At 34.6% G+C, this 24,981-nt stretch overlaps 1 long non-coding RNA gene across 1 annotated transcript; it reads left to right on the top strand.

Annotated features, from left to right (window-relative positions):
• The first annotated feature begins 4,951 nt into the window (after positions 1-4,951).
• On the top strand, positions 4,952-7,415 carry LOC136847759 (uncharacterized). Its single transcript, XR_010855828.1, has 3 exons — positions 4,952-5,120; positions 6,429-6,561; positions 6,874-7,415. It is a non-coding gene; the product is annotated as an uncharacterized lncRNA (long non-coding RNA).
• The last annotated feature ends 17,566 nt before the right edge of the window (positions 7,416-24,981 follow it).

Genomic DNA, 24,981 nt, shown 5'->3' with positions numbered 1-24,981 from the left:
TATATATTTTAAGCCTTTTTATAAACTCTCTCCACACTCTCATAAACCTTTTCCACACTGTTATAAACACTTCATGCACTTAAACACTTTCTATACTCACGGAACAGAGCATCAACGGTGATAAAAATTCTCGTGTATGTAGTACATGTTACAAATGATTTACTAATTTTCATATACAGTATTAATATTAATGTAAACACATTAATATGTTATTTCATTTACAGAATCCATTTAGTATACTGTATTAATGTTTTTATCTGTTATCATCGTAATATGCATAAAAACAATCAATCCACATTTTATAATGTTTATGTTCTGAGAATCAGCTGACTGAAGTTGCTCACTATTATTGGAAAGAATTAAGAAATTTAAGTTTTCAGTTGCTAAAAAGAAACAAATTTATTAATGGAATTATTATTTTTAATTTTGTACATAAAAGTTTATGATACAGAAATTCATATTTCATTGAGAGAGAGAGAGAACTGGTGTTTATCAACAAAGTCTCAGCACAGTAGCTTGGGATGAGACTATGTCTTGACTTGACAAGCTGAGGATGAGAGAATATTCAGTAATCTTGAGTTGCATACATATGAAATTTGGATTCTCTCATCCCCAGCTTGTCAAGCCAAGATGTGGTCTCATCCCAAGCTACTGTGATTAGAGGTGAAACATCAGTGATAAAATATTCTCATGTGTACTTTTTTATATATGTGTGATAATCACAGAGTCCAGCTACTAAACTTGTACTGAAGCAACATGAACCGACAGTAAAACAGTTATAGATGTCGGGGACAATGGATTTTTTACATACATGTATTACAGTAATATTAGATCAACATAGTTTATTCTGTAAGTGGAAATAAAGTTTTATTGAAATTTCGATGTTTTTTTCATGAAAAGATTGTATATTGAGAGAGAGGTTGAATTGGTGTTTGTGTAATAGTCTCTCAGAAATGTTTTGCAACATGTACCAGTTTCGTTCACCTAACAGTAATTTGTTCTTTTGATATTTACAAGGGAAATGTAATTTTCTTATTCGATTTTATTTATTAATCATACGGTTAACAATATAGAAAGAATGGTGCGTGAAAATTCATACGACAAAAAATTACGAAACATTTTGAAAAATTTCACCTCAGATGATTAATAAAAAGAGTCAAAGAAGAAACTATATTTCGAATCCAGATAAAAGCTTATTGACTAATAAAAATAACAGTGAATAATCATCAATGAAATTATATAAGTAAAGAAAGAAAGAATTCAACCATTATCGTTGTCAAAAACAAAGAAAAAATCTCGTAACGTCGTATGTTATCGTGTGACTCCACATTCGGGCAGGAAAGTTAAACTAAATTGTTTCGTCACTAGCACCGATAAGATGGGACATTCTCCACTGATGAGCATGGTAGCCTTCTTCACAGCTGGCATTTAGCATTAATTAAATTAATGTTGAACTGCTTGCTAATTTCAATTCTTAGAAACTTAGATAATAAGAAATACAAAATAGCCGTAATATATTGATTTAACTCATAAGAGGCATCAAAATGATAGGCCTAAGTAGCAATGAAAGAAATGAGAAATTACACATGATAACGGTATTATATATATATATATATATATATATATATATATATATATATATATATATATATATATATATATGTGTGTGTGTGTGTGTGTGTGTGTGTGTGTGTGTGTGTGCGTGCGTGCGCAAGGATTATATTCTATGTATTAAAAAATAGACGTGAAATCTGTTAGTCTAGTCTAGTATATTTTATATTAAGTTTCACTAGTTCACAATATACATAAGTTAGTCATTAAAATTTGATTAATAATAATGTGCAAGCAAATTACACAAAAGTCATTTGTTGGATTTTATAAGACTAATAGTTCAACTTATAACAGTCGCAGGCCTATATATAACAAAGTTCACACATATGAAGGAGATAAAACACGATAGTGATGGCAGTTGGAGATGAAAATATTAAAACGTAAGAACAGCGATGACCTCTGAGTATTATAGTAACATCCTTAATTAAGTAAGGTTTGGCAACAGTAAGCAGTATCAGAAAAAATCATGTTGAAGGGAAACTGCAGGTAATTTCTCGGACCCACCACTAGTGTTCAGTTATCATGTGCTTACAACTGTGTTGCCAAATGGCGCAGATGTCGCTATTATGCTGTTGTCCGAAAAGTTTTGAAGCATGTTGCAAAACATTTGATTGATTGCACATTGGTAAGCTGTTTTGTGGTTTGTGATTTTAATTTAGCATTCTATATATTTCTTTGCTGTTTACATTAATATTAATATTTGAAAATTAGTAACAATTTTATCATAAAAATGTATTTGCTCATGAAATGAAAATTTTAGGCTATAACATGGTTATTTTACCACAAAAATCAAAATAGTATATACCGCAAAATCCCATGATATAGCGAAAAATCCTTGATACAAATTTAGACATATTAAATTTAAAAATCAGCGATGCAGTGAACCACGATATGTCGAGCAGCGAATATAATATATATATATATATATATATATATATATATATATATATATATATATATATATATATATATATATATATTATGTATATATATATATATATATATATATATATATATATGAATGATGTGTCATGTGCTGTTTTATGTTTTTATGTCTACTGCATAAGAAATTCATCTATTGAAGGATTTCTTTATTGGCATTTGAGCTGTGTTCTCTTCATGTTAATTTGCCAGACTATCGTTTTGTCTTAAGTTTCAAGAGTCACTACTCATACTTGTTAAGTATATGTGCTGTGTGTGTATATATATAATTTATACACACATAGTGCATATATATATATATATTATATATATATATATATATATATATATATATATATATATATATATATATATATATATATAGTATATATATATAAAGATAAAATCCACGAAGGAAAGGAAACACTGGAGTGCTGCGAGGCCTTTCTACACTTGCCATCCTTTACTTAGCTAAGTAAAGGACGTTGAAATCGAAAGGCCTCATAGCACTCCAGTGTTTTCATTTCCTTCGTGGATTTTGTCTTTATTTATATATTCATCACGTTCCATAATTTTCAGTGATTCAGTTATACATACATACATATATATATATATATATATATATATATATATATATATATATATATATATATATATATATATATATATATGTTCATATATATACATTATACACACACACACACACACACACACACACACACATATATATATATATATATATATATATATATATATATATATATATATATATATATATATATATATATATATATATATAATATAAAACGCATATACTAACAGGTATGTGTAGTGACTCTTGAAACCAGAAGACGAGACAAGAGTCTGGCAAATTAACACAAAGAGAACATAGCTCAAGTGCCTTAAAGAAATCCTTCATTAGACTAACTTTACACGTGGCATACGTAAAAACATAAAACAGCACATGACAGACATCAGAGGAACACCATAGTTAAAGCTGGGGTAATTAATTTCCCCAGAAATTGTCTGACTTATCGTTAATAGTCTGAGGATAAAAAAATATTTAACTCTTGATGAGAAAATGGTTGAATATTTTTTATTAAAATAACGGAACAACAATACGATACATGGTATATTATTGTAGAAAACAGGTAACATCGCTTATTGTTATCTAAGCAACTCCATAAACATTCTGTTTCTCCCTCTTGCTTCACGGATAATGTAATGCAGCAAAAACAAATCTTGCGGTTGATTAGGCATACAGGTAGGCCTACAGGTAGTCGTCTACTGGTTCGTCCGTGGAGCTTGTACCGTTCAGTGAGGGAAGTGGTCGGTAACAGTAGGCTTAGGTGAATCCAAGTGTAGTAAGACTTGTTGGGTTCCATAGTCGGTCTGTTTAGCTTTTATCAGATATTCATACACGTGTTTCTCTCTCTCTCTCAACTCATTGAATTGTTTTCATTATTAGTGACTGAAAGCATGAACTCAAACACAAACATGCATTCGCTGTCTTTGCCCCGTACTGTTCACCCCGGCAGTTGAGACGACTTTTGTAAACGCTAAATTCTGGTCATGTCAAGTGGAGGGCTTCTTCTTGAACTTGAAAATAAGGCTAAGTACCATTATGGGCTGTCGAATGTAATTGTAATCTCTTAATCAACATTTGGTTCCTTCCGTTTTTATTACCGCTATCGGTGTCTACGAGATACGTAACAAGTTACAGAACATGACGAAGTCCTTGCACCAAAGAAGAGTGAATTAATTAGATTCTGAGGTCGATCCGGATCTTTATTCTTTATAATTTACTCTTTATTTGTTATACAGTAGTTTACTCGGTTGGCTTCAGATCTCTCTGTGACTCATTACCTTTTTTTCATCAGATCGCAGCATTGTTGCCAGGTGCAACTCCACCCCCTCTTTTATTCGGTTTGGTCCAACATGCGCGCATGAACATGTATAAAGACTGATGGCAAAGTTCACGTCGTTATGTAAAATTGTAATTGTGTAAAAAAAATGTAAAACTTAGTATTTTTCAGTCGTATATGATAAACACAATGTAGGCTATATTTCCATGTTATAAAATAGGATATTAGAGGTAAATCAAATCATATTTTCATCTGCTTCACCTCTTTATTTTCCTTAAAAGGAAAAGTTGCCTCTAAAGAGCCGCAAAGTTGCTATGGCCATGTGTTTTCATGGCAGTACAGTAGAATTTAGAAGTTTTGGTTATTCTAAAACTCTCTCTCTCCCTCTCTTTGCTTTTTTGAACAGCGTTTTATATTGCATTTTCTCCTAAATGCATATACTATTCATAATTTTATATAATAATGCTGAACACGTCGGGATGTGAATAGATAGACGTGAGTCGAGTCCTTATTTGGCTAAAACGGATGCAGCGGTTAGGCAAGAGCCTAACATCGCCTTATGGAGTTGCTCACATAGGATGTAAGCCCCAGATTTTCTTGAGACTGCGACGTCGAGGCATCAGCAAATAAACATGGCGCTTCTTCTGAAACTCACCGTCTTGCTGAGCATTTCTTCTGTGGGATGGGCTGGAGTTGCATATGGGGTTGCAGAGGTTGACAAAAGTAAGTACTATTAACTCTGTTTTGTAGATGCGGTGTCATTTGTCGTTACTGAAATCAGAGATGGCAAGAGCCGTGTAAACTCTCCTTTGCTTGTGGACTGTTCATTTGAGTGCATTCCCCCAGTAGTGTGCCTCTGTTTAATGAGTAGTTTTCAGTTCTGTAAAAGGAGTGGATGTCAGCGTAGACCAAGAAAAAATGGGAGTGTTGGATTCATACTGAAATTTGAGAGCCAAAAATACGTTTTGGTTTGAGTAAGGAAATGAGCAAAGAAACGACGCTTGGTGATGAGTGATGAGGTGTTCTGATTTTGTGGAAAGAATGGGAGGACATGGGTTGATAAGAATTCAGACTGAATGCATTCAAAGACGGGACGGGAAAAAAGTATCAGACGGAGGGGCCGGATGACAAGTTTCAGAGGATCATGATATCCAGGTGACCCAATGATATAAGCAAGGTGGAAGAGAGTATCTGTATTTACATTAGAGAAACTCTGTGTAAATGACAAGGCTTCTGTTTGTGTTTATGAGATGGAGATATAAGACGTCGAATGTTTTTGTGACTGGGTTACAGATATGTAAGGATAACTTTGTACCATTTTCCCCCTGAAAACATTTCGTTTAAGCGGAAACAGCTCTGTGACAGGTGATAATAATTATAGTCGCGAATAACGTGACAGAATTTGGATGTAATGTATGTGAATTTTGTGTCATTGCACCTCATTAATGCATACGCTCCTTCACTTTTGTTTTATCTCCTCGAGAAATTGGGTGGCGGAAAAAGATTTTTCTTTCTGGAACTGGCATTTTGCCACTGAATTTTGGACCCAGTGGCAAGCATTTTAGGTGCAGAATTAGTTATGCTGGATCGTCAGGGTGATTTCACGCATGAACTTGCATCATATATCCAGATATTCTGTTAACAGCATTAAATAATCTCAGGAGCATAGGTATAATATAGAGAAGCACAGACACACACATGCGTGCGCTCAGAGGGAGCAAAAGAGATATTTCACAATTTCCTTTGTATAGAATTAGCTCACTGACAAACAGGCAGATAGCCAGCTTTTATCATTCCTTTGGATTAAAATAGCTGCTCATATAGAAAGCAAAACAGCTATAATCTGTTTGCAATAAAATTTCCTCGGCTCTGGTTAATTGTAGGATCCCCAGAAAGAGAGAGAGAGAGAGAGAGTGCGAGTTCGACATTTTCTTTTTGTAGAAAGAGTTACTGATAAAATGAGCAAAACTACTTTCTTCTGTTTATGACAAATTCATTCAGATGCGGCTTATTGCATTTTCTTTGCGACAGACCATCCAGGGATGTGTTGGGTGAGAGAAAAGGCTAAGGCCTTTCCCCCAGGAACCAGCTGGCCGATGGATGACTTCTGTGGAGTACTGTCTTGTGACGAGCGCCAGGGAAAACTCTATGTACAGTTTACTACGTAAGTGTCCACTAGATTTTACCTTCTTGTGTTTCACCTCACCAACGTATCTTGTGAGGGGTCCCCCGCCCCCCAGATTTTTTTTTACAGATGTATAGCTTGTAAATTTGTTTGTTTAGAAACATTTTTGGCGTGTGGGATTTTCCTTTGCCATATTCATCGGTATTTCAGTGCCCCGTGGATCGTTAGTGTAATTGTTTTGAAAGTTTACAGGTCACTAGGATTCCATAATAAGTTGTTTTGGGGTTTTTGAGTGAGGCCCCTATCAGTGGTAATACTTTGTTTTTAAGCAACACCGTTTCTCCTTGACAGATGTGGAAGAGGAACAGTAGGCAGTTATCCAGTCTGCCATCAAGTGGCTAACACCTCTGCCTCGTACCCCAAGTGTTGCCCAATTGAGATGTGTGTAACACCTGAACAACTAGAGATAATAATAAAGGAAGGTGGTTATGAAATTATTTCTCCTTAAATAATAAATGAAAACTGGTTTTGAAAGGATTGTCTAAGTAATCCATGAAAATTGTTTTGAAAGCGATTTCTTGGAGGATTTAAGCAGTCCGTGATCACTGATTTTTAAAAGATTTTAGGTAAAGAGTGAAAATTAGTTCTAAGAGGAATCAAGCAATTTATTTAGGTTGAATCAGAGAGGATTTCTTTAGTAACCAATAAAAGCTATAATTGTGAGTTCCTCAAGTAATCACCTTTGGTTTAGGGAATGTAAGTAAACAGGTTATCTCCACAGGTGATATTAGTCCTCTCTGTTTTTTCATAAATGTATGGAACTCAGTGATTTTGTTATTCATTTCTAAATCTTTGTAATACACTGGATATTGTAATAAAATGCATGAAGTTTCCCCCTTGTTTAATGACTTCCCACTTTTTTTTAATTCTGAATTTTAATGTGTTATATTATCTTTGTAAATTTTTAATGTTATGTTTAGACAGTTCAAAAGGAAAACACTTTGAAATTATTTTTATTTTACTGTTAGAATATTATATATATATATATATAATTATATATATATATATATATATATATATATATATATATATATATATATACATACATACAGTATATGGAAAAAACAAAGAGTGTCAATGTCTCGTTCATTTAAGGTCATTACATATAACGTGGTGTTTTAAGTAACTGATCCTTTGTAATAATAATTACTGAGTAAAATGAGTGAAATTCGTTATAAAATGGAATTTGTAAAGAAACGCAATAAAAAGAAAGTATGATATTTGGATAAACGTTTTCATGGGAGTTGAAGACGATAGACTTCCAAGACATTTGAAAATTCTACAAACGCTTATTACTTAAACGTGAAGGTTACTGTCAGCGCTGCTTTGTGCCGTATTTGAAATTGGCATGATTATGTCAGTTCTTGCAACAGAATTAAGTTAAGTATGCCTTAGTTCAGCCAGACCACTGAGCTGATTAACAGCTCTCCTAGCGCTGGCCCGAAGCATTAGACTTATTTTACGTGGCTAAGAACCAAGTGGTTACCTAACAGCGGGACCTACAGCTTATTGTGGAATCCGAACCACGCTTTACCGAGAAATGATTTTCTGTCACCAGAAATAAATTCCTCTAATTCTTCATTGGCCGGCCGGAGAATCGAACGTGGGCCGGGGAGAGTGTAAGCGAGCACGATATCGACCCATCCAATGAGGAACTATGTAACAGAATTAAAAATAAATGTTCTTACAAACACCAGCATCGCTCATAGACCATGAATATTGCAACAACAGTTTATAAGCATAACAAAGATGCAAATAAGGAACTGGAAGTTTCTAAGAATGAATGCATCGTTGGCCTTGGGCATTGCAACACCAATATAAAGCTTACAGTAGAAAAGGGACTCAGAATATGAAGTGGTGTGCAGAAACCCCTCCTCAGGTACTGCAAGGTCACCTTGCTCTTCCATAGCATTGGCAGGCAACGTTCTGGCGTTCATCCCAGTTGGATAAATCAGTACATGAATAAATGTTGCACTGATTGCATAGTCCTTTTGCAAACCAACTATTACACTGGAGTAAGAAAGAGAGAGAGGGAGCTCCTTTCCATTCTTTTTTTCACATTACTTTTTATTTCTTAATTCGTCAAAGTGATATTTGTTATGCATTTATATTCATCGGATAACAAACAGACATAAAATTTTTAACCATAACATGGTTACTTACATGATTTTGTGGTGTTTCGTAATATTTTGCGTAGATACAATTTTCTTGTATGTTTTTACACACAATTTTGGGATTGTTTTTATTGTATAATTCATTTGAATTTACAGTACACACACACAAAACACTCATACACATACACACACACATATATATATATATATATATATATATATATATATATATATATATATATATATATATATATATATATATATTCTCACAATGTGTTCCAAGTACCTGGTTATTACACAACTAATCACAGAATTCAAAAATTTACCTCACTTCAGCCAGATACCTAAACTCTCATAACAATAAAAATTACGACTGAGTACTCTAAAGGTAAAGGTGATCCCTTAAAAAGCTTATTAATCACGTGAAAAATCAAACAAAGTTTATCAAAACAAGTGTGAGGTATCAACAATTAAACAAGAGCCAAAGGACATCACTCCATCAAACAACTTTAACTGTTTCCCTGGTCTTAATTCACTTCAGCAAAACTAAAGGAACAAAACATGTTTATCACTTTGCCTTATGCACATAATTAATCTTATTCACTGGTGGTCAACAAATGAGACACTGTTTTTAGAAATTTTGAATACAAAAATTTGTTTTTAAATTCAAAATTTATAATTAGAATTCACAATCAGAAAAAAATTACTATTACTTGAAAACAACACTAAATTTAATTAATGCTTGAGTTAAATTACAAAGGTTAATCTATCAAGAAATTAAATCAGTCAAGCAAAATTTAAATTATCAAGAATTGCTCAAGATTTTAAAAGAAAATCTTAGTAAATGAAAATTAAATCAAGTATGCTTGTTAAATTATTAAGAAATACTTAAATTGCTAAGTAAATAAATGTTAAATCACCTATATACATAAAATGTGAAAAATCAAGAGATTGCAAACACAAGAACACACAAAAATACACAAAAGATTTACCAAAAACAATTTTGCTAAGACAATAATCCGTTAATCCTTATTATACCATGGTAATAATAAGTAAAATTCACTTTACCTTACACAAGCTTGTGAAAAATTTCACAAAATCTACTTGGAATGCAGCTGCTTGAGATTTACAAAACACGCAGAGAATAACAATTTCTTTCCTACCCCATAGCAATCTGCACTGCCTCCGTGCATGTTATAAGATTAAGCATTTTTTTTTCCTTGCTCTCAAGCTTTGGAGGTTGTGAGAAAAGAGGTCCCATCCATTGCAATATATATATATATATATATATATATATATATATATATATATATATATATATATATATATATATGTTACAGTAAATATGTGAAATTTGGGGATTTCACAAAATCTCTAGGAATTTGTGAAAAGAGCAATTCATTTAGGAACATTTGACCCCCAAGGGCTAGTACTAAACACGACAAAACAGTAATTCATCTACACTGTTTCGCCGCGTTTAGTACTAGCCCCTGGGAGGTCAAATGTATTTTGCTGTGTTTAGTACTAGCCCCTGCAGGATTAAATGTCCCTAAGTGCATTTGATCCCCCCAGGTGCTGGTACTAAAGAATGTAACATGCATATATATATATATATATATATATATATATATATATATATATATATATATATATATATATATATATATATATATATATATATAGTGTGTGTGTGTGAGTATATTAGCGCATGTACATTTATCGAGTGCTAATTGTCAAGGCGCATCGTTATTTCTCTTTAAAGTAATGAGAGGCATTACAGAATAGTATATCATTGTTCTTTTATGTCTGTATCATCATTTACGCACGATGAAGGTTTTAGATAGGAATTTTTGTTACTCTTTGGCATTTATTTTTTCTTTACTACTGTCATCTTCTTTTACAGGTAAGACATTGATGTACTTAAATTATATAGCAATTGGAATACAAACAAGTCAGAAACAATGAAGGTAAGTGCCTTCGATCCGTAGAGGGTAAGATTTTATATGTATATACAGGGTATATTTAGGCTACATAATATAAATATGTATATGTATATATATATATATATATATATATATATATATATATATATATATATATATATATATATATATATATGTATACACACACACACATATATATATATATATATATATATACATCACACACACATATATATGTGTGCGTGTGATCGAGCGTGTTTGCATTAATCTACATATTCGGGCGTAGTATGGAGTAGGAGGTTTTTGGCACTAGAAGTGTACAAAATTGACAAATGGGGAAGACAGGGAAATGGGGCAATCTTTTTATTAGAAGAGCTAGAATATTTCCGTTACCCTATACGACAGCTTGGATGAAATGGAAAAAGATATCTGGACAGTCGATAAACAGAAGTATCCCAGTAGTAAACAGGAAAGAATTATATGTGAATATAGGCCGTTTTACAAGGGCACTGACAACGGGAATAAAGGAGATTATAGAATACCTAGATTAATGACCAGAGTGCGGTGCGAAGATCGTTATGCAAAACAGGGAGTTACCGAGTGATGTGGTGTCCACCGGCGGGAAAATAAACTGAAATGTGAAAGACAGAGATGTTTTGGACATGCCACGGGAATGAATGCTCAACAGTTGGTCAGAAAAGACGAATATGAAACTAGAAGGACGGAGACTAGTAGGAATGCACAGGAAACCGTTGAATAAGACACAGGAGACTTAAACTGGATGAAAATTTAGGCGCGGTGGTCAAAAGACTAGGACAGAAGAGAGTGGAGAGATTTCATTATACATTTAACCTTTTAAAATGAAAATCTGACCTAGAGGTAAATAATTATTACATGATCTCTCTCTCTCTCTCTCTCTCTCTATATATATCTCTGTGTATATATACACATACTTTATATATATGTGTGTATATATACACATATATATATATATATATATATATATATATATATATATATATATATATATATATATATATATATATATATATATATATATATATTTTTTTTTTTTTTTTATTTATTTATATATATGCATGATTATGTATATATTCAAATTACTCTTTATCATCTTTAGAGTGGGTGGCGGCCGAAGGTTAAAGCCTTCCAATTTTCAGCAAGTCTTTAGGAGTGAAGTTCTGTCTTACCACTGATTCAAACACGCACTGTGAAGATGTATGCGGAATAATGAGACATAAAACTGGGGAAAAAATAATAAAAATTACTTTTGTATCCAATTTGAATTCGTTATTTGCATCATCCTACCCCAAGGTCTTGTATGACTGTTGCTTGGCGGATCTGTGGAAGAGGCTGTTGACTTGCTAAAGTGGCATTGCTCAGCACGCCGTATGCTTACATAGACCAGCGTTCCGGCTAGACCCATGAGAAGTCATCATCATGAGTGTAGCGGGTTTTGATGCTTTGCGCTGCTAGTTGCAGTTTTAGTGCCCGCGTGGGATTTTCTTCTTAAAGTTTGAAAAGGACTTTACGAAGTTATCAGTTATTCATGGCTTTTATCAAAATTATTTGAGGATATTTAAAAGCTGGACGTATAGAGTAATTATAAAGATTTAAAAAAGAACATTGTAAGAAGATATGAAAATGGTGATCAGAATGGGAAAATATCTTTTATTTCTCTTTTTAGAACATGTAAAAACATTTGGAGAGATTGGGCCATGTTCTAAAAAAGTAAAAAATTCCCCGAAGTTTCTTCGGCGCAATCGAGTTTTCTGTACAGCGTGTAATGTCGTATGAAACTCTCAGCCACGGCCCATGAAACTCACAGCCGCGGCCCATGAAACTTTCAACCACGGCCCGGTGGTTGATAGCTATAACGGTGCCAGACGCACGATCACGGCTAACTTTAACCTTAAATAAAATCAAAACTAATGAGGCTAGAGGGCTGCAATCTGGTATGTTTGATGATTTGAGAGTGGATGATCAACATACCAATTTGCAGCCCTCTAGCCTTAGTAGTTTTTAAGATCTGAGGGCGGACATAAAAAGTGCTGACAGAAAAAGTGCGGACGGACAGACAAATAGCCATCTCAATAGTTTTCTTTTACAGAAAACTAAGGTTGTCATTAAACAGTACCTTTCTAGCTTTCGTAGCGTGATTAGGTGATATTTTTATACCTCTTTCCAGAGTCGTATTGGTTTTAATTTTTTTGTCTCTTGAATTGCTATTAATAATGGTAGGCCTGTTGGTAATAATAATGGAAAAAAGTTCACAGTAGCATAAATGTAAAGTATACTGGTGAACGGACGAAGTTGGCAAACTCTCCTATGAGCATTTCATAAGTGGGCCTATTTATCAATTTTATAATGATATTGAAAGTATGGTTTTTGATAGTAACAATAATACTGACAACAGAATGTAAATGATCTTGCAGATAATTTGTTACTCCTTCAAACACCAGCTCTAAGAGAAGCTTCTCAATTTTACCTGCTCCCACGCCCACTCCCACAAAAAAAAAAAAAAAGATTCCAAGAATGGGAAGCATATATTTGCAGTCAGTATAAGGAACCTATCATAAGTTAGCATGCAAATATAAATTGAACTACTCTAAACCTTTAAAAAATAAAGTACCTCAAGCTGCTTAATTGCTAGGTCCTGAGACCTCTTCTGCTTCCTCCCCTGACGTCAGTCTCTGCATTTGTACGTGAGGTGCCTCAGGGTGGGTTTGGTTGAAGCAAAGCATCGGACCGCCTTCTTTTACCCTCGCGGTTTAACAGAGGTTAAAGCCTTTTCATGATTGCTGCTGCAGTCATCGTGTACAATTTTTCCTGTTTGGTTATAGCATTTCCATCTTTGTCACCATGCACCGTTTTTTATTCGTCTTAGGTGTCATCATTATCTTGCAATAACCAATCACGTTTTTCTTACTAATCATTGTCATCACTATGAACGCTCACGTTTTTCGTGTGATCTCTGTCGTCATTATCAGTACCGTCACCGTACATCTCTACCTTCTGTTCTGTTTTTGCGATCGTGACCCTGTCGCATGCTTTTCAAATTTTGTTTTGATTGTTCTTCGTCACCATCCTCTTCATTTTTACATTTCTTTATTTTATGGTTTTAAGATAGATACATATTTCAGTTGTCTTTACGCTGCCTTTTCTTTATTTTCTGTTCCTCTTGTTATGGAATTTTCTTTCTATTTTTATATATTCACTTCAGTTTTCTTGAATTATGCTCTCTCTCTCCCTCTCTCTCTCCCCTCTCTCTCTCTCTCTCTCTCTCAGACGAAATGACCCAGATCATAGTGAAACTACTGTCTCTTCATAATTAAGGATGCTCGATATTTATTAGAGGAAGAAAACAAATCTCCCTTTCTCTCTCTCTCCTCTCTCTCTCTCTCATCTCTCTCAGACGTGAAATGACCCAGATTTTCATTTTTCCATCTCTCTCTGTCTCTCTCTCTCTCTCTCTGCTCTCTATTTATTAGAGGAATTTTTTCAAATTTTTACAGGCTTTCTAAACAGGTCTCCATTAGAGGCTCTCTCTCATTTTCTCATTATTATCTCTCTCTCTCTCTCTCTCTCTCTCTCTCTCTCTCTCTCGTGTCGTTCTGATTTTTATTTTTTCAATTATATACCTGTCCTCTCTCTGATTTTTTTTCAATTCCATTTTTCTCTCTTCTCTCTCTCTCTCTCTCTCTCTCTCTCTCTCTCTCTCTCTTCATTTTTCTTATTCTCTCTCTCTCTCTCGTGTCGTTTCTGATTTTTATTTTTTCACTGTATATACCTGTCCTCTTACTGAAGAGAGATCAAAATTCAAGGGAGTCATCTGTCTTGACCGCGCCGGTTTTTTCCATTATTCGCAATAATCGTTAAGCATCTCTCTCTTTCTAATCTCTCTATACATTTGTCTCTCTCTTTTTTAATATGGGAGGTTTTTGCCAGCTCGTTTCTTTAGGTTGACGAAGATTTTTATTTTATTCAATTATATACCTTTGTATCCATATCTTATCTCGTTAAATTATCTCTTGATCATTTTTTTCCATTATTATCTCTTTTCTTATTCTCTCAAAGACAATCTTTCTTTTCATAACTCTCTTTATAATAAATATATATTATATATATATATATATTATATATCTTTGACCTTTATTTTTTCTTTATTTGTTATTTTTTCTCTGCTCTCTGATGATGTGCAACTTGGTTGTGTTCACAGTTACTTATGGCTGTTCCCACAGGTTTTTTACTGTACTTGTCAGGGCGTAGTTAAAGATTACTGAAGGAGAGGATATATTCATAGATGTTTTTTTAAAGTCGAGCGTTAAGCAAATAGAGGTCACGGAGCTTGTCCGCTTATCAGACGACCGCGCCGGTTTTGGGCTTCATTTTATTATCTTTTGAATTAAGCCAGTAACAAAGCAGGAATTGGTGTTTTTTCAGCAATGTAATTTCAGCGAGTTTAATTTCACATGCTCCTGCGTGAATGCTGAAGAATCTTTCGTATTTGAAATTTGTGACTAGAATCAATTGGTCTCAAATCTGTGTACATTTACATTTGTGATCACTTCAGGATTCAACATACACAACCGCGTCTGTCTTTTTTTAATATGGGCAGTTTTCCGCAACAGCATCAGTCTGTTAGCTTTGATGTTGACGATGATCAATTGGCTTCATTTACAGGGTTTATAATTATTCATATATGATATTTTAATGCTTGTCTGCTGACATATGTTATCTCGTTAGAACCAGGTATGATGCTTATTAAATATTTTCTTAGATGATTTCTTTACTCATATATATATATATATATATATATATATATATATATATACATATACATATATATATATAGATATATATACATATATATATATTATAAATATATATACATTTATACATATACATATAAATATATGTATACACATGTATATATATATATATATATATATATATATATATATATATATATATATATATATATATATATATATATATATATATATATAATATATATATATAACGGAAAACCGTTTCAAATTATATATATACAGTATATATATTTATAATATATATACTGTATATATATATGTGTGTATGTGTGTACGCTTATATAACTGTATATATATCAACAAAAAGCTGTTACACACGATAGGGTTTGGCTCCAAAAAAGGAGTAAGCTAACTGAAAGGTTGAAATTCTTGCTTCACTAGCAAGGAGGGCCAGGTTTAATTCCCGACGGAGGCGTGATGATATGGGCGTGGTTCGTTAAATTCAACTGTGCCTCTGTCGTCTTTGATAGGGCACTGCCAGAGTGAGGAAGAAGGATATGGCTAGAAACCCCATACCAAAAAACTTGGTGAAAACCTTAAGACTAACGCCGCCCTTGGAAGTAACCCACTCTAAAGAGGAAAAGGTAAAGGGCTTTTGTGAAATTCCTTCACTCATATCTTTTCTGTGCTTCATCTTCCAAAACTCTACCTAAATCCAGCTTCTCTTCTGATAGTTCTCATCCGAATAGGTTCGAGTTCGAAATTTCCCGTATGGTATCATTTATAACTGTCCTGTCATCTGACTTACCATTCCTCTTAGAGCTTAATTGTCAGATCGACGAAATCTGTTAGATACCTTTTCATTGTATATCAATACAGAGCATACTAGACTTATATATAATCTTACTTTCATTTACAATTTCAATTTATTTGGTTTCCAAATCGTATTGACATTCCCAGATTATATATATATATATATATATATATATATATATATATATATATATATATATATATATATTTATATATATATATATATAATATCAGGAGATGGAGAAGTGAATGTTAGTATGGGCCATGAGAGGCTGGAAGCAATAGGTTTTTATAAAGGATTTTTTGAGTCAAGATTTCGGAAGGGTTGAACGTGGACTTGGGCCCCAGTTTTGTAAAATACTGCGCCTTGCTGAGGATCTAAAGTGTCCGTTAACATGTAGTTGTCAGTATTTTGGCAATTGTTTGCCTTTATACCCAAGGCGGGATGCATGAAACTACTCCCAAAGTTCAAGAAATCTCGTTATTTTTAAACACTGCCATTACAAACTCAGGGGAGTTAAAAAATGTAACCGAGCGAAATATTTTTCCTGGTACATCGAAGATCTCTATAAATTTGGAAATCTCGAAGTTTATATGGCCGGCTGCAGCTTTTGTTAAAAAATTCAAAGACTAGCCGCTGTTTTTGATGTAGTACTGGTATGACCCCAATCATGACTTCCTTCCTTTGTATTTCAGTGAAATTAAATTATATTGCTGCCCCTTGTTTGCCGTGATTCGTTATTCAAATCAAGTGCTGTATTAATCTTCATTTTGACTTTGTTATTAGTGGATAGTATTGTTGCTCAGGCGATACTTTTCATTATCTGTATGTTTGAAAAAGATTTGTTTGCCAGTTCTCAGAATTCTTCGAGGATTCGTGAGTGATTTGCGTCTCCGGGTAGTAATAATCAGATGTTTGCGTGTTGTTAGTCTTTGCGGCCTTGGGCCTGAAAATTATTGGGAAGTCTATGAAAAATCTCTCAGTTTTCCTAGAATATTTCGTTAGCAAAGGCAGAACTTATGATCTGTTGATGGTGGCTGTTATTAGTTACCAGTTCTCGGAAGACCTTGAAGAGTTGTCTTATAAAGTACCAAACAGCCCACTGAGATCACCTTCAGAGAATTCTCTTTCTCTCTCTCTCTCTCTGTTGTCAAGGAGAGAACAGTGATACAGCACAAAAATCGTCGGTAAAATTCAGACGCTTGTGTAAATATTTTCCTCGTTTTATTTAGCAGGGGTTTAGCAGTTATCAAAATTCATATTTGTAAGGATCTTTAATCTTAGGAAAAATCAACACAATCGCTATTTTACCGTTAAAATCTTCATCAGAATTAAGGAAAGTGAATCAGTAATATTTGCTGAATCAGAAAAAGCAATCTCTCTCTCTCTCTCTCTCTCTCTCTCTGTCAGGCTCTGTTGTCGAGGAGAGAACAGTGATACAGCACAAAAATCGTCAGTAAAATTCAGACGCTTGTGTAAATATTTTCCTCGTTTTATTTAGTAGGGTTTATTATCAAAACTCATATTTGTAAGGATATTTAATCTTAGGAAAAATCAAATATGAATCAGTAATATTTGCTGAATCAGAAAAGTAATCTCTATCTCTCTCTCTCTCTCTCTCTATCTCTATATATATATATATATATATATACACACACATATATGTGTGTGTACGGAGTGCTTAGCAGTCTGGAGAGTTTGCTACTCCACCAACATCCGGTTTTATTGCCAATTTTGCAGTTCTGTCTTTTAAGTAATTGATGTATTATAAGAGAATAGCAATAATTAAAAGATGTTTTGTAATTACTGAAGCTTTTTTGATAACCAGTTAAATATTTTCCTTCGGGTCCTAATTCTCACGAAAGTCATCCCATGACTTGACAGTTTTCAGCGGAACTGCAATTTATAAAGGTGCTCTAAAATTCAACTCAAGATACTTTTAACAAAATCTGAATAGAACCCATTCTGGGATTTCGTTTTCATAGCGTCTGTACTTTTTTTTACGGTTGGCTCTGCTCTTACGAACTTTTATTCCCACGTGATGCTCTTGTATTAACATTTCAAAACTCCTGCTTTGGAATAGTCGAAGCCATTTATGAGCAAAACCTGAAAAGTAAATCAGAATTGCTGTTTATACCCTTAAAAAGATTCAGAATTATAATCAATTGGGCAGATTTATCTGTCCCTAGTACTACAGCTCATATTGTGGTAATTGACATCGAATTTAAAATCAAGTCCGGAGAGCAGTTTGTATCTCCGTTCGGTCGTCTGTTTGTCTGCTGAATTCGTGGCTACAACAATTGGCTAGTTTTTGGGAGATGTGTGGAACAAGAAAACGGATCTTGAGGTCACCGAGCGTCATATTTTTTTTAGAGATAGATCCTTTTCTTCATAGGAATATGATGATAATAACAAAAACGAAACGACACGGATTGTGGATGTATGATTGCGGTTTCGTGAGATTTAGGTTTTCCAAAACCTAAATGTAATCTGCTGCCGACGATGGAATGAAAGATCCCAAGCATAATTGTGAATAACCGATCGACTTTCTTGTCTCCTTAAAGAAAGAGTCAGTATTACTTTTGATCATTAGACTCTTAACATGTCGATGGTCTTTAGTCATGTGTAGTGAGGAACCCATGTTGCTATACGGTGAACTTGGAGGTCATTGTTTTCAAGGCCAACAACATTTATTTGCGCAGCTCAACTTACAATCATTTCAGGAGTGTGTCTTGGGTGACTGGTATGGATTACTACTTTTGAACAAGTTTGTTATTCAATGTACCACTCTCAGTCAACAGACTTGAAACTTTATCCAACCAAATTTGGCGTTACTTAGAGACAAGAAACTATGAACGGCTGCTTCGCTTGTTGGTGGAAATATTTCTTCAGAAGTAAGCATACCTTAGTTTAACCTGACCACTGAGCTGACTAACAGCTCTCCTAGGGCTGGCCCGAAGGATTAGATTTATTTTACGTGGCTAAGAACCAATTGGTTACCTAGCAACGGGACCTACAGCTTACTGTGGAATCCGAACCACATACAACGAGAAATGAACTTCTATCACCAGAAACAAATTTCTCTAATTCTTCATTGGCCGGTCGGAGAATCGAACGCGGGCCCAGCAGAGTGCTAGCCGAGAACGATACCAACCCGTCCATTGAGGAATATTTCTTCAGAGTCCTTTGCTGTAAAGCTCTACACAGAATTTCATCGCAGACCTTTTGGATAGGAAAATGCGTTAATTGCGTCACAGCAGGGACGGTCATCGATACCAAAATCAAAGAACAAAACTCATACAAATACCGACAGTTTTGTGAACATTTCTTTCTCTTTACCTAATAATGTGTTTTCTTAGATGGCGTAACGCTATAATGGTCATCGACTTGAAGTTACACAGCTCTCTAGAATTAAATATATTCACAATCTAATATGTGGCAGTTTCCTGGCATTACAATGTCCGTAAAACTCACATATACATAATATAAGTTATGGTTAACCTTTCTTCTTTTGGTCTCTACGAAATATAAGTACAGTAAATTAATAAATTCTACCCAAGGAATGACCTCAAGACCATAAAAGATCAAAGAAATGTTCCGTTTACCCTTCGACTGTCGCTTGTTCGACAAGACTATAATAGTAAGGAAAAATTACACGTCGGATGGAAGATAGTGTAAAGCGTATTTTGTTTTATGCACTGTTGGGAGTATGATTATTCACGTGCTTCGAACCAAAGCCCCGTTTATCGTTGCTTTTATTTTTCGATGTATGTACACGCGCGCGCGCACATACACACACGCACACATATATGTGGGAAATGTATATATGTACATATATATATTACCCCGCTATGTTTTTAAAAAATTCTAACAAAGGGGAAAAAGTTGCAAAACCAACTTGTGTAGAATAAAGTGATTAACAAATGCAAGACTAGAAAGTCAAAATTAATATTGAAAGGAAATTAGCTGTCATGTTCTTTGTCCGTCTTAGTAGTTTCTGACATTCATATATCTTGGTTTTGATGCTCCAGGACAGTGTCTGTCATTCATCCGTCTTGGTTCTGAAGTTCCAGGACAGTTTCTGTCATTCATCCATCGTGGTTTTGATATTCCAGGACAGTTTCTGTCATTCATCCGTGTTGGTTTTGATGTTCCAGGACAGTTTCTGTTATTCAATCATCTTGGATTTGATATTCCAGGACAGTTTCTGTTATTCAGTCATCTTGGTTTTGATGTTCCAGAACAGTTTCTGTTATTCAGTCATCTTGGTTTTGATGTTCCAGAACAGTTTCTATCATTCATCCGTGTTGGTTTTGATGTTCCAGGACAGTTTCTGTTATTCAGTCATCTTGGATTTGATATTCCAGGATAGTTTCTGTTATTCAGTCATCTTGGTTTGATGTTCCAGGACAGTTTCTAAGTTATTATTCAGTCATCTTGGATTTGATATTCCAGGATAGTTTCTGTTATTCAGTCATCTTGGTTTTGATGTTCCAGGGCAGTTTCTATCATTCATCCGTGTTGGTTTTGATGTTCCAGGACAGGTCATCTTGCCAGGATTTTCTGTTATTCAGTCATATTGGTTTTGATGTTCATTTCTTGTGTTGGTTTTGATGTTCCAGGATATTCCAGGATATATTTCAGTTTCTGTTATTCAGTCATCTTGGTTTTGATGTTCCAGAACAGTTTCTATCATTCATCCGTGTTGGTTTTGATGTTCCAGGGCAGTTTCTGTTATTCAGTCATCTTGGTTTTGATATTCCAGGATTTCTGTTATTCAGTTTCTCCAGTTATTCAGTCATCTTGGTTTTGATGTTCCAGGACAGTTTCTATCATTCATCCGTGTTGGTTTTGATGTTCCAGGACAGTTTCTGTTATTCAGTCATCTTGGATTTGATATTCCAGGATAGTTTCTGTTATTCAGTCATCTTGGTTTTGATGTTCCAGGACAGTTTCTATCATTCATCCGTGTTGGTTTTGATGTTCTAGGGCAGTTTCTGTAATTCAGTCATCTTGGATTTGATATTCCAGGATAGTTTCTGTTATTCAGTCATCTTGGTTTTGATGTTCCAGGACAGTTTCTATCATTCATCCGTGTTGGTTTTGATGTTCCAGGACAGTTTCTGTTATTCAGTCATCTTGGATTTGATATTCCAGGATAGTTTCTGTTATTCAGTCATCTTGGTTTTGATGTTCCAGGACAGTTTCTATCATTCATCCGTGTTGGTTTTGATGTTCCAGGGCAGTTTCTGTTATTCAATCATCTTGGATTTGATATTCCAGGATAGTTTCTGTTATTCAGTCATCTTGGTTTTGATGTTCCAGGACAGTTTCTATCATTCATCAGTGTTGGTTTGATGTTCCAGGACAGTTTCTGTTATTCAATCATCTTGGATCCAGGATAGTTTCTGTTATTCATCCGTGTTGGTTTTGATGTTCTTGGATTTGATATTTGTTCAGGACAGTTTCTGTTGTTCAGTCATCTTGGATTTGATATTCCAGGATAGTTTCTGTTATTCAGTCATCTTGGTTTTGATGTTCCAGGACAGTTTCTATCATTCATCCGTGTTGGTTTTGATGTTCCAGGACAGTTTCTGTTATTCAGTCATCTTGGATTTGATATTCCAGGATAGTTTCTGTTATTCAGTCATCTTGGTTTTGATGTTCCAGGACAGTTTCTATCATTCATCCGTGTTGGTGTTGATGTTCCAGGGCAGTTTCCAATCATCTTGTGATATTCCAGGTTTTTCTGTTATTCAGTCATCTTGGTTTTGATGTTCCAGGACAGTTTCTATCATTCATCCGTGTTGGTGTTGATGTTCCAGGGCAGTTTCTGCTATTCAATCATCTTGGATTTGATATTCCAGGATAGTTTCTGTTATTCAGTCATCTTGGTTTTGATGTTCCAGGACAGTTTCTATCATTCATCCGTGTTGGTTTTGATGTTCCAGGACAGTTTCTGTTTCATCTTGGATTTGATATTCCAGTCATTTCTGTTATTCATCCGTGTTGGTTTTGATGTTCCAGACAGTTTTTCATCATTCATCCGTGTTGGTTTTGATGTTCCAGGACAGTTTCTGGGATTTGATATTCCAGGATAGTTTCTGTTATTCAGTCATCTTGGTTTTGATGTTCCAGGACAGTTTCTATCATTCATCCGTGTTGGTTTTGATGTTCCAGGACAGTTTCTGTTATTCAGTCATCTTGGATTTGATATTCCAGGACAGTTTCTGTTATTCAGTCATCTTGGTTTTGATGTTCCAGGACAGTTTCTATCATTCATCCGTGTTGGTTTTGATGTTCCAGGACAGTTTCTGCCACTCATCCATCTTGGTTTTGATGTTCCAAGACAGTTTCTGTCATTCATCCATCCTGGTTTTGATGTTCCAAGACAGTTTCTGCCACTCATCCATCTTGGTTTTGATGTTCCAAGACAGTTTCTTTCATTCATCCATCCTGGTTTTGATGTTCCAGGACAGTTTCTGCCACTCAACCATCTTGGTTTTGATGTTCCAAGACAGTTTCTGTCATTCATCCATCCTGGTTTTGATGTTCCGGGACTGCTTCTGTCATTAATTAATCTTAGTTTTGATGACCCATGAAAATGGCTGTCATTTTACATCCTAAGATTAGATGTTCTTTGAAAAAGGCTGTCTTGTGGCCTTATATGATTAACTGGCTTTTAAAAATTATTTTCTTTTTATTTTACCTCTGAGGATTTAACTTCCTTTGAAATATGTTGGTATGTGGCCTTATAGAATTACATGACCTTTGAGAATGGCTATTACTTGGCCTCGTAATATTGGATACCCCTTAAAAATAGCTTTCAAACGACGTCAAAGAATTAGATGACCTTTGAAGATAGCAGTTATTTGGTTTCACTGGAATAAATATCCTTTTAAATGGAACTTAGTATGGAAAAGGCTGTTATTTTGCCTTGCATATTAAGATATCCTTTGAAAATAGTGGTAATTTGTCCTCAAAGGATTAGATGACTTTTGAAAATGGTTGTCGTTTGGCCTCCAAAAATTAATGATATTTTAAAATGGCTGACATTTTCCTCTGAAGATTATTAGAATAATAAGGACTAGACATCTCTCGAGACTGGCCACCCTTTGGCCTCCTAAACTTAATACCCTTTCAATATGGCTGGCCTGTGGCCTCCTAGGATTAGATGCCTTAGAAGACGGCAATTTGGATGGCCTGAGTCATCTCGGATCCAAGATCGTATAATGCCTCAGATGTATTGGTGAAAACGACCTAACTGCCTAAAAGCGCCTATCTGTTTTGTCCCTTACTGAACCTCATGAATTATTTAAACAGGCATAGTGACAGATATGTGCAGCATGATTTCCTGAAGTCTCGGTTATTCACCTGAAACCATCTCTGCAATTTGAACTCGCGTGGACGGATTATTCATAAGAGTCGAAATGACTGGCATTTTCATGAAACTTCTGATTTAAGATGGCTTATTAATGAACACCTCAACTTCTCTACTTGGGACCGCGAAGGTTTGTTGCATAATTTGGTAATGCTTTGGTAGTTTCTAGTTAGGGGCCATTCAAACCTTCGCTCAGTTCTTCTGTCGTTCTTAAATTTATTTAGTATACAACTCCAAGTTGAAAATTTGGCCGATGAATATAATATACAGACAGATTAAAAAGCCCCATCTCTGGGTATTACACAGAAAGGGGAAGACATACTGTAGTGTAACTGAAGAAACAGTGCAGAGGCCATCTCTTAGCCATTTGAAAAGTGGCCAATAAACATGAAAACCCAGTTCAGCCATTAAGACTGTTATTGATGTTCCTTATACATGAATTCAAGTTGAAGACAGTCAAGTACGCGCAGAAATCACAACATCCTTGTTTTGAGCGACTCGACTGTTTCTCTCTCTCTCTCTCTCTCCCTCCACCAGCATTTGGCTTTATAGACTAATTTTTAAAAATGAAATCTTTCTCTTTCGCCCATTCTTTTCTTGTGGTGCGTCAGTATGTCATATGCACATCAGTAAAACGGTTATCTCTCTCTCTCTCTCTCTCTCTCTCTCTCTCTCTCTCTCTCTCTCTCTCTCTCTTAAAGTAAACATTCAACTTTATAAATGAGCGTAATAACTGGATCTGCAGAAAAATGACTATCACCAAAAATTTAAGGTCAGCTTTTGTACCACAAGGTAGCCCAACTAGTGTTTTACGTATGCATCAGAAATTAGTAAAGAGCCTTGACACAAAATCACAAAACAGATCGTTCCGTAGTTTGCACATGAGGGCAACTTGGCTAAATAAAAATACATACTTTAACGTCTGTATGCATAGCCGTTTTGCAATCGTACATATTCTGGCGCTAGCAACGGAAAACCTGTTTTTAGCTACACTTAACCAGGGCTCTGAAAGGTGGATTTATTGGTAAGATTGTTTTTATGGGACATACATGCTGTATTATGTTGTATTAAAAAGCCCACATTTGCTTTTATTTAATATATTTTTTTTATCGAAAGTTAATGGCTTTCCAGGCTTGCTCCATTAGTATTTTTGCAATTTTTAAATAACATTAGCAAACCTGAATGTTATGACCATAACCGAGGAAATTGTAAAAATTTTTTCTTTGCATTGGCAATAAATTGCCGCCAAAACGTAACTATAACCAAACAAAGCGAAAAATTGCATGACGTCATCGTCAGGGCATTTCTTTGCTGCCTCGCCCATTCTGTCTGGGGTATAAAAGGAAGCGCTCTGTCA

This window comes from Macrobrachium rosenbergii, chromosome 17 (assembly GCF_040412425.1).
Source record: "Macrobrachium rosenbergii isolate ZJJX-2024 chromosome 17, ASM4041242v1, whole genome shotgun sequence".
Lineage (NCBI taxonomy): Eukaryota > Metazoa > Arthropoda > Malacostraca > Decapoda > Palaemonidae > Macrobrachium > Macrobrachium rosenbergii.
The sequence above is the reverse complement of the archived record's forward strand: the minus strand, read 5'-3'. Positions and strand labels throughout refer to the sequence as shown.